Raw genomic sequence first — 13,862 nt, 5'->3', positions numbered from 1 at the left:
GTGGTTATTAAATTTATTCAATGAAGCTGAGTGATTATTAATTTTATTTAATTTTTTTTATTCAATAATTATCCTTCAGTCTGTAAATACCTTGTTATAAACCACATTGTGGCCCTAATGTATTAAGCCTTAAAAAGTGATAAAGTGGAGACGGATAAAGGGGTCTATTCATGAATCAGTAAAGAGAGTGGAGAAGTGAGCCAGTGGAAAAGTTGCCCATGGCAACCAAACAGCTGCTACATATAAATTTATAGAATGCACTTTATACAGATGGAGCTGCGCTCATCTGAGGTGGCTCCATCACAAATGAGCACGCCCGGTGTGACTAGGCGATCCGTCCGCCTAGTAACGCCCGGAGTGCACAGAGACGCTCTCCCATTCATAGAATAGGAGAGCGTCTCCATCTGGGCGTGCGCGCCTGCCCGGACGGAGATGCTCTCCCATTCTAGTGAATGGGGCACGTCTCTGTCACGGGCACGCACTCCCAGTCGTAGACGGCGACGCTGAGTCCTAGGCGCGCCTAGGCACAGATGGAGCCATGACCAGCGTGGGTCCATCTGTAAATGTTACCTCAACACTGATTGATTGCCATGGGCAACTTCTCCATTGGCTCACTTCTCCATGCCACGGAACGTGCCCACCTGTCATTTAGGATTTTTTAAATTTATTTTATGCAAGTGCAGCAACATAGAATGCAAAGATTTTACCCAGGTACAGTGGAGGGGGCGGGGGGGGGGGGGGGGGGCAAGGCGGTGCAATTCAGTGTTGTAGGGTGCAGTGTACTGAGGGAACTAGTACTGCCTAGCTGTCGCCAGCATGTCCCTGACTACAGTGCTGCTGACTCCAGCAGGCAGTGGCCATCTTGCGGCTTCTGGCTGGCTGCTCAGTGTCCTGGAAGGAAATGGTTTTGCAGAAATGATACTTGGTAAATTTACCCCTTAATCTTTACAAAATGACTTTTGCTACATAAGTGGCAATCATTATTTAATTTAATTATTACTTTGAGGAAGCTTTTAAAATATGTTTTGTTTTAGTTAATCTACTACATTGAATCTATAAAATAGGTTACAGTGATCAAGGCTGAATACTGTAGCTCCAACTGTTGCAATTTTCTGCAAAGTACAGCTTAGTGATACACTGGCCAATTGCACTGAATTTACGACCACTTCCCATAAAATAGTGATTTCATGAGAAGCATATTTTCCATGCAATATTAACAGCTGAAGAGGCGATCTCTTATCTGCACCATGGCTTGAGATTGCTTTGTGATCATAATTTATTACAGCAGTCAAAATCAACTGAGTTGTAAGCTACTGCAAGAGAAAATCTATTTCATATGATATCTTATTCCATACAAGTAGAAAATATGAAACAGGTTTTAAAGTTGAAGAATATTTTTAATAAAAATAATATATGAAATTTCACTATATTTAATAATAGTGATGACGTCTCTCCCATAGTTCTGAGGAGTGGGCGGCCAGAGCAGACAGAGGGCAGCAGTACGGGCACTACCAAAGGGGCAATACTACAGGGGCAATACTAGGGGCACTACTACAGTGGGCACTACTAAAGGGTCAATCCTGCAGGGGGCATTTCTAGGGGCACTACTATAGGGGCACTACCAAAGGGGCATTAATACTGCGACAATATTACTGGGGGCATTACTAGGGGCACTACTACAGGGGGCATTATCAAAGGGTCACTAATATTGGGGGCACTACTATAGGGGGCATTACTGGTGGCACTACTAATGGAGGCAACACTACAGGGGCCATTACCCCTGAGGGCACTACTACAGGGGGCATTACTACTTGGGGCACTACTACAGGAGGCATTACTAATGGAGGCACTACTAATGGGGGCACTGCACAAGGGGCATTACTCCTAGGGTCATAAGGGGCACCACTACTATGGGCTCTGCATAAGGGGCACTCCCTCTGTGTGCATTGCATAAGGGGCACTACTACTACAGTGGGTATTGCATAAGGGACACTACTGCTGTGGGCATTATGTGAATTAGTGGCACTACTACTGTGGGCATTGTGTATAAGGGGCACTAATGTGGGCATTGTGTAAAAGGGGCACTACTGTTTGTCATAACATGAATAAGGGAGACCTCTATATGGTGTAATGTGAATAATATTGTGCTACTGTGCCGTGTAATGATATATATATATATATATATATATATATAATAATGGTATGCTGCATGTATATATTCTCCCATATCCGAACTACTTGGGACCAGAAGTATTTTGGATAAGAGATTTTATCAGAATTTGGAATATTTGCATCCCATAATGACGTGTATTTGGGATTGGACCCAAGTCTTAACATCAAGTGCATTTATGTTTCATGTACACCTTTTACATGTAGCCTGAAGGTAATTTTAGGAAATATTTCAATAACTTTGTGCATAAAATAAAGTTTGTGTCCATTGAACCATCAGAAAGCAAAGCTGTCACTATATCAGTCGCATGCAAAAAATGTTGGAGTTACGAATATTTTGGATATCAGATTATTGGATATGGGAAATTCATCTTGTAGTGGTGAAAGGTAAAGCTAAAATAATGTACAAAGGTCAACTGAAGCATGAATGAATGTTACATTAAGTATATTAAATATATTAAGAAATAGATAAATAATAACAAGATAATATTAAATAGTATATAATAATAGATATTTTGAATAACAACCATAAAAGAAAAAAGTAAACTGCAAATGCCTTTTAAAACCACTTTATGGTTATTTCGTGGGTCTGAATAGGCACCTCCCAGTCACCACCCAGGGACACCCAATCAGGGACGGGCCTATTTTCTTTAGTAAGCAAATACATTTTTTGACGCCCTTTGATGGGATAAACTCCTTTAAAGGACAGCGCGCATGCCACAGAAAGGGTGTGATCTCACAAGAAAGGGGTATGGCCAGACAATTTTACCCCTATCTGCAGTGCCAGATACACATATGCCCTCACAGAGCCAGATATACATATGCCCCCACAGTGATAGATATGCATAGGCCCCCACAGTTCCAGATATGCATATGCCCCACAGTGCTAGATACACATATGCTCCCACAGTGTCAAATACACATACGTCCCCAGTGCCAGATACACATATGCTCCCAGTGCCAGATACACATATGCTCCCAGTGCCAGATACACATATGATCCCAGTGCCAGATACACTTGTGCCCCAGTGCCAGATACACACATACCCCCAGTACCAGATATACATATGTCCCCACAGTGTGAGATACACATAACACCACAGGATGCCTGGCAGGCAGGAACAGGAGCAGCATGCTTCTGATGAAGGACCAAATGTCCAAAAAGCTTCAAGCTGGTGATTAAAACAAAGGGACAGCACAATTGGATCCACAACCTAAGGAGTAGAAAGAATCCCGGGCTTTCGGACTCTTATTTCCATTTCAACTGTAAGGGTAATATCGTGGAAACTGTATATGGGCGATCCCTTACCCACAATCCTTGTATGGTAATATGCTTTATATGATGTTTTTATTGTGAGTTTAATGTAATAAAATCTCTGTCATTTTAATTAGTGTTGCACTAGATCCCATTCTTTTATTTTTGAGATTGGATATCTACTGGGATGTTCCTATGAAAATATCCACGGTGTGTGTATAGTAACTGCTTCAATTAAACAAGATTTGGATTTTTTTATGGTCTCAACTTTCTTTGAGTAAGAACTTATTTTTTTATTTGTGTGGTTTGCGCCATTGTGAAGAAAATATTGTATAATTCCTGTGTTATTTCTTGGTGGTAATTTGTGAAGTGCCGCCCTTTTTTTCACAGTCTGCATTCTGCTAGATGCGCAGTAAAGATCTGTTTTTTCTTATTGTTTCTAAATCTACAGTGTACCAGAGCCTTGATCCAGCTCTAATGTCGGCAGGCAACTGGCGCTACATGCTGATCCTCTACTGTGATTTTTCTATGTACAATGGAGCTCCTAAGCCTATGTGGCCTGCCTACCCAGTGTCAGTGGTGTTTTTGCTTCAATATCAATAGTATGGTGCCACGGCCCAGGAATCGGATCTGATCTGTACCACTAGCCCCAGGCAAGAAAGGTATGTGGGCAGTATGTGGATGGAGAAGGGAGAACCCAGAGGAGTGTGACATTACATGCATTTTCCCTGATCCAACTGCAGCACAAGTGGCTCACTGCTTATAAGAGCAGGAAATTGGGAGGAGATAGAACTTCTCTGCATATATCACATCTGCTTCTCTATGTTCCCAGTAAATACATGTAAGCTGAGGGAAAACACTGCAAAGTGTTGCTAGGAGTTTTATACTAAACAAAGATGTTGATTGGATATCCCTTTGCACTGTTGTACTGGGGCATGAAGGGCCCACCGGGAGAATGCAAGGGTAGGGCCCATTTTTAGGGGTGTGGCTAGTTTCCAGAGGGGGTGTGGTCAGCCACCACATTGGTTTGCCTAACCATTAGAATGCATGGTAATGGCCTCTTGATAAATATATATAGTAAATACTGCTAGTATATGCATGATGATCTACCAGATTAATAACAGGAATGCAAAGTAGAAAATATCCCATAGTCCTGTAATGTATAATGTAACATACAGCATGTATAATAAAAAATCAAGTGCTCAATCTGGAACAGGATCCCCAGAGGAGGCGGAGGCAGACAGGGTGGCAGTTTAATAAACTATATGACCCCATGGAAAGTAACCAAGAAAGCTTTCATTAATCAATAAATAATAACTAGATTAGAGGCCCATAGGAGTTGAAGTATGTATGTAGTGGAAGGCAGGTAAAGGAAGGAAAGGAAGGATTGATTATAGTAAATGTAATATTATTTTATTACAAATAAAATTTATGAGAGCTGAGGGTCTAGAGATGTGCGTGACGGCTTGGGTTTTCCCACCAGACTCCGATTCCAAATAAAAACAAAAACATCATCAGTCACACGTCGGATCTTGTCCTTTGTCCAAGATATCTGCAATAAAGTGGAAAGGAAATATATTTAATTAATACAAAAATTAATTGTGTATATTGGTCAAACACATACATATGTTTACATGATACATAAAGCTGGCTGAGGCAACTAAACTATACACCCAGTGCCGGATTTCCCATTAGGCACATAGGGCACGTGCCTATGGGCGGCACCTCCTGGGGGCAGCACACCAGGTCGTCGTCCGTACCCCCCTCTTTGCCGCATAATGCGGGTAGAAGTGTAATGCTGCCAAATACTGACGAGTCACCCGCGGCTGCTGGCTGCAGTGGGAGATGCTAACAGGCAGGAGGTGGGGGCAGCCAGCAGCCGCAGGTGACTCATCAGTATTTGACGTCCCGCCCACACACCAGGCAGAAAGTGCCTCCCAGTTCCGCCTCCTGGCGAGTACAAGTTAGAAGCACCGATGCACAGAGGGGGAGTGGCTGTGGGTAACAGAGAGCCCGGGCTCAGGAACTGGAGAAGTGTCAAGGCCAGATGACCAGGAGACCCCAGAGCGCGATCTCAGGTCAGATGACAGTATCCCTGCTGCCCAGCAGCCTCTGGCTCACTAGGATTGTGCTGCTGAGGTCTATAGCGGTTATATACTGTGAGTGTGGGCTGTGTATACTGTAAGTGTGAGCTGTGTATATTGTGAGTGGGAGCTGTCATTCTGTGCTGGGGGCAGTGGCGGATCCAGGGGGGGGGGCACTCGGGCCCGTGCCCCCCCTGTCGTTTGTGGCCTCCGTCCCCCGTCCGTCCGTCCCCCGTCCCTCCGTCGTCGTCCCCCCAGCGCCGCACAGGGAGATGACGGGCGCCCGCTGAGATTGTGTTACCAGCTGGCGCCCGTCTCCCTGCACAGCGGTAGCCGGAGGCCGGAGCTCAGTACTGAGCTCCGGCTTCCGACGCTGTCACTGTGCGGCGTGCGCTATGGGAGAGACGTCAGTCATGACATCTCTCTCATAGTTCTGAGGAGACGGCGCCAAGAGAGGAGGAGGACTGCAGCAGAGATCTGGAAGTGGGAACGGGGCTTGGTAAGTATGTTGTGTTTTGTCTTCTTCGGTGCAGCGGGGGCATCTACTGGGGGCAAACTACGGGGGGGACATTACTACTGGGGGCATCAACAAGGGGCATTACTACTTGGGGGCATTACTACTGGGGGCATTATTACTGGGGGAGCATCTACTGGGGGCATTACTGCTGGGGGCATCAACAAGGGACATTACTACTGGGTGGGGGGGCATTACTACTGGGGGCATTATTACTGGGGGAGCATCTACTGGGGGCATTACTGGGGGCATCAACAAGGGGCATTACTACTGGGGGCATCAACAAGGGACATTACTACTGGGTGGGGGGCATTACTACTGGGGGCATTATTACTGGGGGAGCATCTACTGGGGGCATTACTACTGGGGGGCATCAAAAAGGGGCATTACTACTGGGGGCATCAACAAGGGACATTACTACTGTGTGGTGGGGGGGCATTACTACTGGGGGCATTATTACTGGGGGAGCATCTGCTGGGGGCATTACTACTGGGGAGTCATCTATTGGGGGCAACCTCCTAGGGGGCATTACTACTGAGAGCAAACTACTGGAGGACATTATTACTGGGGGCAAACTACTGGGGGACACTATTACTGGGGGCATCTATTGGGGGCAAACTACTGGGGGACATTATTACTGGGGGCAAACTACAAAGGAGCTAACTACTGGGGGCATACTACAGGAGGGCATTACTACTGGCGGCTTAACTACAGGGGCATTACTACTTGGGGGCTAAACTACAGGGGCCAAACTACTGGGGGATAACTACAGGGGACAAACTACTGGGGGCAGTACTACTGGGGGCTAAACTACAAGGGGGGCATAACTACAGGGGCTAAACTACAATGGGGCAAACTACAGGGGGGCATTACTACTGGTGGCTAAACTACAAGCAGGCAAACTACTGGGGGCATTACCACTGGGAGGCTAAACTAAAGGGGGGGTAAACTACTGGGGTCATAACTGTAGGGGCATTACCACTGGGGGCATAGCTACTAGGGCGCCAAATGACTGGGGGCATTACTACAGGCAACATTACTACTGGGGACATTACGAGCATTGCATAAGGGGCACCACTACTATGGGGTCTATATAAGGGGCACTACCAGTACAGTGGACATTGCATAATGAGCGCTACAACTGTGGGCATTGTATAAGAAGCGCCACCTCACATGCACCGAAGCCGCACGCAAATGTACTTGCCCCTTCCATGGTGCCCCCCCTATCATTTTCTTCTGGATCCGCCCCTGGCTGGGGGTGTTGCCCACTGTTACCCACTGTTGCCCACTATCTCCCTGTCACCTCTGCCTCCACAGTCAGCCACTATCTCCCTGTCACCTACTGTCTCCCTGTCACCCCAGCCTCCACATTCACCCACTATATACCTTTTATTTTTATTTTATTTATTTATTTATTTATTTTTTTTGGGGGGGGGGGATTTTGTGATGTAAACTTTTGTCGAATACACTTTGTTTTTTTCCAAATAACTCCGAGTGCCGCAGTATCTATCCTATATATATATATATATATATACAAACAGAAAGTTCAGCACTCACCATAGCAAGCTCACTTATCCTCACAACATCAATAAATAAATGATGGGGGTTTAGTTAGTGAATTGGCCAATGCACGGAAGCCTGCAAACCGCTCGCCAAGGTACCCCACCTTCTTGCAGGTCCTACACTATCACAAAGTCTCAAAAATTAAAACCTGGCAACTGTATCACACATAATATAACTGCACACATGCCCACTAGGTTTAATGTGTATTTGCCATACATCTTATGGCTTTTAAAGGTACACTAGTCACCTGACTCTGGCTGATAAATTACTAAGGAGCAGCTAACACAGGTTTAGAACAAATGAGATTACACAGGGGTGCATGAAAAGGCCTGTGACCACTGTAAATAAGAGTTAACCAAAGATTAACCCCACAATATACAAACAATCTAGAAAACCACAGCACTCACCACCCCAGAAGCGGGGTGCAATGTCTGCACTCACCACTTATAGGGTGGGCTGCATGCAGCCCATGGCCACCAACCCAAATATATACAAACAGAACGTTCAGCACTCACCATAGCAAGCTCACTTATCCTCACAACATCAATAAATAAATGATGGGGGTTTAGTTAGTGAGTTGGCCAATGCACGGAAGCCTGCAAACCGCTCGCCAAGGTACCCCATATAATACTGATGGGTCCACAGTTTTCTTGACTAGTTTTCTGCGCCTAGGCACAACATGACTTATTAGCATAAACCCTTCATCTATTGTTCTCAGCTGCAATACAATCCAGAGAACAATACAGCAGGGGATTAAGGCCCTCATTCCGAGTTGCTCACTCACTAGCTGCTTTTAGCAGCAATGCACACGCTAGACCGCCGCCCTCTGGGAGTGTATCTTAGCTTAGCAGAAGTGCGAACGAAAGGTTAGCAGTACTGCTCGTAAAAATTTTCATGCAGTTTCTGAGCAGCTCCAAACTTACTCCTACCTTGCGATCACTTGACTCAGTTTAGTTCCTACTTTGACGTCACAAACACGCCCTGCGTTCGACCAGCCACTCCCCCGTTTCCCCAGGCACGCCTGCGTTTTTACCTGTCACGCCTGCGTTTTTTAGCACACTCCCTGAAAACGGCCAGTTACCACCCAGAAACACCCACTTCCTGTCAATCACTCACCGGTCAACAGAGCGACAGAAAAGCGTCGCTCGACCTTGTGTAAAACTGCATAGTTTTGTGTGAAAGTACTTTGCGTGTGCGTACTGCGGCACGTACTCATGCGCAGAAATGCCACTTTTTCCCCCAATCGCCGTGTTGCGACCGAAAGCAGCTAGCGATCAACTCGGAATGAGGGCCGAAGTCATTACACAGGGGATTAAGTCCGACTGGCCAGTCTCAGTTAATCCTATTAAAGGTCAAGATAAACGTGGACCCATCTGTATATCTATAGTGTATATGGAAACCCCCCTCTAAAAATCCTGCGTTTGCCCCTGGCGGCAGAGCCTAGAAGGACGGATGGACAGAACACATAACAGCCCTTGTTACTGGAAAGCGAAGCAGCAGCCCCTGGATAGTATACTGGGGTACAGCACAAAATATTTTATTTCTTTTTTTAATACTGCACCAAGGTGGTCATTCCGAGTTGTTCGCTCGTTGCCGATTTTCGCTATGCTGCGATTTGTTGCTAAATGCGCATGCGCATGGTACGCATGCGCTTAGTTATTTAACTAAAAACGTAGTAGTTTTGCTGTTGTTCGTGCGGTGCTTTTCAGTCACAGTGCTGATCGTGAATGATTGACAGGAAAGGGGCGTTTCTGGGTGGTAACTGAGCGTTTTCTGGGAGTGTGCTAAAAAACGCAGGCGTGTCAGGGGAAAACGTGGGAGCGTCTGGAGAAAAGGGGGAGTGGCTGGCCGAACGCAGGGCATGTTTGGGACGTCAAACCAGGAACTAAACGGACCGAGCTGATTGCAATCTAGGAGTAGGTCTGGAGCTACTCAGAAACTGCAAGAAAATATTTACCAGCAATTCTGCTAATCTTTCGTTCGCTATTCTGCTATGCTAAGATACACTCCCAGAGGGTGGCGGCCTAGCATGTGCAATGCTGCTAAAAGCAGCTAGCGAGCGAACAACTCGGAATGACCACCCAAAGCCCCTGAATGAATCGACAGAACACCCCTAGATGGATGGAGCAGCAGCAGCCCTTTGATGTATATTTATTATTATTTATTAACAGTTTCTTATATAGCGCAGCATATTCCGTTGCCAGTATATGCTGGGAGGACGGACACAGCACAAAATATTTAAAAAAATAATGTATTTTAAAAAAATGACGCATTAGGTAAGGCTCAAGATTTCAGTTCACAAAAAGATGAATTAGGCAAAGAGGAATAAAAATAGACAATATTTTAAATGCTGTAATCATGATTTTTATTTATTTTGGATTAAGTACTGTACTACTGTTGCTGAAGGAAACCTACAAAATGCAGAAGGTTCGCTATTCAAGTGTGGAGAGTTTAGTTATATTAATTTAATTAAAATTTTGTTAATTTAAAATTATTCTTATTATTAATAATATTAATTTGAATGAATCACAATGTTGTGATAAGAAGAATTATGAAAATAGGACAATACGCTATAACATAAGAATATGGCGTCCTGCCACCATTTAGGTTTAGAAGGAGTTAGGCTTAAGGAGCAGGGATGGGAAGGTTAGGGTTAGGGGTGTGGGATGATAGACAGTGTCTAGTTAGACAGTCAATATATTGACACCACATGTTAGACAGACATTAGGTCGACAGGGTCATAAGGTCGACAGGGTCAAAAGGTAGAAAGCACAAAAGGTCGACAGGGTCAAAAGGTAGAAAGCACAAAAAGGCGACAGGGTCAAATGGCCAACAGGATCAAAAGGTTGACATGAAAATGGTCGACATAAAAAAGTAGACACCATTTATTTTTGCATTTTTGTGGTTTGTGTGGATAGTTTTGTCATCTGGGACCCCCCAATTGTAGAAAGGCATACCCTCGTGGGGCTCGCTTCACTCACCACGCCTCGGGCTCGGTGGCTCGCTGAACCCGCTGTGCTCGCCACAAGGTTTATAACCAACTCTATGCCGACATGGATAGAGAAGGTATGAAATAGTCCAAATACATGTAAAATAAAAAAAAATCCACTGTCTACCTTTTTATGTTGTTCATTTTCATGTCGACCTTTTGACCCTGTCGACCTAATGTCTGTCTAACATATGGTGTCTATCTATTGACTGTCTAACTAGACACTGTCTATCTATCATCCGGATAGGGACCGGGGAGGGAGGGTTAGGTTTAGGCACTTAGAGATGGAGGTTAGGGTTAGGAGTCAAGCGGTGAGGGTTAGGTTAAGGCAGCGGGGAAGGGAGGGTTAGGGTTAGGCACCATTGGCATAAGCTAACCACAACAGCGCTGTTATTATACCTTGGTATTTTTCTTTCTACCTGTCACTGTGTCTAAGTTATTTTCACACATTTGCAGAGTTATAAGTTACAATACAATATTATAGAATATGAATGATTGATTCAGGTTCAGAATATGGGACCCCCTGGGTTAGCATAATTAAACTTCAGAACATCAGTAAACTTGTTCAGAGCATTAAGCAAACTAATGTAATACTTAAACTGCTACTTTTTTTTAATGTTTAGTAACCTGTTACTAATGTTACACTTTTCTGTATCTTCTTTTTCCTTCCTAGTTTAAAACTGGTCAGTGTCACCACTGTCTGGAGGATAGAGGAGACATGTCTGCAGAGGACCCGGACTGCAGACATACTTCCACCTGTCGCACAGTTCCCATGACCGCTGGAGGGGAAACACGTCTACAGGGGACCAGGACCGCAGGCATGCTCCCATGGTAAAGCTCACAAAGTGCAGTGCCATTGTTTCTTACATACTCCCTGTCACCAGCGCTGGTCGTGCTGCCACTTGCACAGTCCCCCCAGCCGCTGGAGAGGAGACATGTCTGCATGGGACCAGGATCGCAGACATGCTTCCATAGTAATGCTAACAAAAGGTGGTGCCACTGGCTCACACACAAACCCTCCAGTCACTGCTGTCACTGGACGTTTAAAGAGAGTTTTGTGTCTGCTAGATCCATATTTAATTATTCTAGTGACAATTGCATGACAGGGCCACTGACAAACTGTCTCCTGCGCAGACCGTGCCAGTCCCCATGGTCACTGGAGAGGAGATATGTCTGCTAGGAACCTAGATAGCAGACATGCTCCCATAGTAATACTAACAAAAGGTTGCTGTCACCCGCATAGTCCCTGGCAGTCCCCGCAGCCGCTGGAGATGACTCACTGCCTGTCTTTGCAGCAGTTGGCTCTTTAGTCGTCAGGGACCCCAGTGCAGTGGACCTGCTGCACCAATGGTAGTTCCGCCTCTGATGGTAATGCTAATAGCCAATGGTGCTGTCACCTCCCACATAGTTTCTGCCACCGCTGGGGGAGCGATTGTCTGTGATCCCTTAAACATTGCATATATTATAAACGTTACATCTTTTGCAAATGCTGCCATTGTATGACTGTTTGTGCTAATGTCTACATTATTAATTAGAGTAATAGACAAGTCTGTCTCTATTTTATATCAGAAAATAGGAGAAATATAATTTATGTTATTAATGTAGGTGGGTTTTTGTATATAGTTTTCATCTAATAGAGAAAAAAATTGCAAACAGCTATTACTTTGAGAACAGATTCCATTTTTCCATGAAAATATTATCAGTAACATTTATTCAGAACTTTGGAGGCGCTGGGGCTTATTCTGACTCATATGGTATGCAAGTTTTAGCATACAGCATATGCCAGATGAAAGCATATGCATTTTTGTCTGTCCTATTCTGAGTCAGACAGGTCTTTGCAGGATCGTCTTTCAATTAAATTTGCTTTTCAAGATAGTAACTGGGCGGTGACAATGGAATCACATAGAGCTGCTCTGTCTTGTGGGAGTGCTATGGAAGTGTCGTGGGAGTGTAGCTATACTGTGCTATCCTGAGTGGTGTGTACGGGGAAGGGAAGCCTGTTTTAGACAAATCTCTGCCTCCTAGCATGGGATTGGTGCAAGCGCCTATACTAATGATAACATTTGTGGCTGTACAAACAGTGGGAAGAACAGCTTCGTGCTTGAATCTGCATGGATCCTTACACTAGCAATATGATAAATTGCATAAGCATAAGGTAGTAAATCAGTTTTCCATGAATATTCGCAAATACAGCCACTTTGTGGATATTCAATTAGCCACTGGGTTTACCCCACAGCTAATTGCTGCGTCGGAGAAATAAAATAAAAGCTCTATGAGCTACAAGGTAAAGTCCCAATAAAAACAACAATAACGGGGGTTCATGCGTTGGAAAACCGCATTGATTTCCACCGTTAACGCGGAATTAGTGGGTTTCTGTGCCTGAAACCCCGATTTTTAAGAGCAGTGAAAAGGCTATTTAATTGACTAACCTTTCCCAGCGCCACAGGGCTTTTAGCTGGCAATTACCCCACGGCTAACTGAATACCCCCTTTGCACTATTTCCTATAGTCCTATCTGCATAATGCATTCTACACAAATTCAAAATATTATGGTATGATGCTTTTATGAAATGGATAATAATTGATTCATTATGTCTTCATCGAAGTGGTAGCATAATGAAATATATTTCAAGGGCTACAGAGATTGAAACCAAGCAACTGATCCAATATTTCTAAAGATTAGAGAACATTTCTGAGTGATATTTCCTGGTTATTTAAATTCCCATTTTTCTGAAGAAAAAAAAAAAAAGAAGGATTTGTTTATATACAATGCACTAAGCTATCTGTTCTAACTGCATTCATTTTACATCAGTAACATCTCTAAAGTTTGCTGTGTGTGTGGATCTGAGTCATCAGTCAGTGCACTGGACCAGAGAGCAGCTACTAGGAAGAAGAAACAGGAGCCTTACCGTGAGGTGGGAGAATTTGTGCTTAGAATGTGCAGTACTGGTTCTATTATGTTTGTGCATTCATTTATTATGGTATGTTTATCCTTTTCCTGACCACTTATTTATATTATTTAAATTTGATACAGCCTATACTAGAGACCATCTATAGTTAAATACCATCTATAGTGTTAAATATTAATACTGTATTCCATTCAGTATCCAGTGTATAAAAAGACCAATGTGTACATTAATGTCCAGGGTCGTTACTAGGCTCTGCTTCTGCTCCTCCAGACTCCCGCACTTGCTCTGATGTTCCGCAGAGTGGGAGATTGTGGACTTCATTTGGAAACCCCCCTCTAGAAATTCTGCGTTTGCCACTGTCCTCACTATTCTGATGGCCA

The sequence above is a fragment of the Pseudophryne corroboree genome, chromosome 4 (assembly GCF_028390025.1).
Source record: "Pseudophryne corroboree isolate aPseCor3 chromosome 4, aPseCor3.hap2, whole genome shotgun sequence".
Taxonomy (NCBI): Eukaryota; Metazoa; Chordata; class Amphibia; order Anura; family Myobatrachidae; genus Pseudophryne; species Pseudophryne corroboree.
Note: the sequence above shows the minus strand (reverse complement) of the source record.